This window comes from Elephantulus edwardii, unplaced genomic scaffold (genome assembly GCF_000299155.1).
Source record: "Elephantulus edwardii isolate Elephantulus edwardi_28Jun2011 unplaced genomic scaffold, EleEdw1.0 scaffold00226, whole genome shotgun sequence".
Taxonomy (NCBI): Eukaryota; Metazoa; Chordata; class Mammalia; order Macroscelidea; family Macroscelididae; genus Elephantulus; species Elephantulus edwardii.
The window spans coordinates 879,093-880,152 of record NW_006399976.1 but is presented as its reverse complement, the minus strand read 5'-3'; positions in this window follow the sequence as shown (position 1 = coordinate 880,152).

Here is a 1,060-nt window from a genome sequence, read left to right as displayed (position 1 = left end):
AGATCCTACTGGCCCAGGAGGAAATTGCCCCTCTTCCTCCAAATGCTGGACTCAAACCACTAACCGCGTGCCTTTAGGATTGCAGTGCAGCTTCTTGCCATGCGGCCACCAGAGCTCCCTTTGGGATTCCCAATTTCTGCTGCTGAACCTACTGAATTGAAATGTGATGGAGTGGCCAAACTGGCCAATTCCCTTGAGGATAGACTAACATACCCTATTTATATGTCCCTGCCCAACCGCGAGGCAAAAATCAAAGGCTGTTCCCAGCTACTCAGAGGCTGAGGTTGGGGCATCACTTGAGTCCAGGAGTCTTGGGCTGTAGTGCGCTATGCCGATCGGGTACCAGGGCTAAATTCGGCATCAGTTTGGTGACCTTCCAGGAGAGGGGGACCACCATGTTGCCTAAAGAGGAGTGAACCGGCCCAGGTCAGAAACGGAACAGGTCAAAACTCCTGCGCTGATCAGTAGTGGGGTCGTGTGACTAGCCCCCTATTTAATCTCTCTTTTAGATTTCGTTCCTGGTGTCTCTGCCTCTCCTTCGTCCCGGTTGACAACAGGCCTAGGAGAGCCACTTGGAGCAAGAGACCCACGGCATCGCACCTTTAAATAATTTTGGTGAAGAGTATTGAATATACCATGAAGTGCCAAAAGGGTATTGAATATACCATGACCTGCCAAACAAATCTGTCTAGTACATACAACCTTCTTGGCGAAGATAAAAAAGACTTTATCTCTTATACTTTGGGTGCATTGTCAACAGGGACCAGTCTTTGTGAAAGGATGTCACCCTGGGAAGAAGAGAGTCAGCAAGAGCGAGGAAAACCCTTCACGAGGTGGATTAACACGGTGACTGTGGGTCAGAGGATGGTGCAGGATCGACCAAGTTTTCATCTGTTGTCCTTGGGTTGCTATGACTGGTAGATTTGGTGGCACTTAATTATACTTATACGAAGTCTAAGACCTAGACCAAGATGAAATCTAAACCAAGATACTTCTCTCTGAACAAAACAAGGGAACACTGCATAGTTGGTTTTTTTTCTTTTAAATATATTTTTTCTGT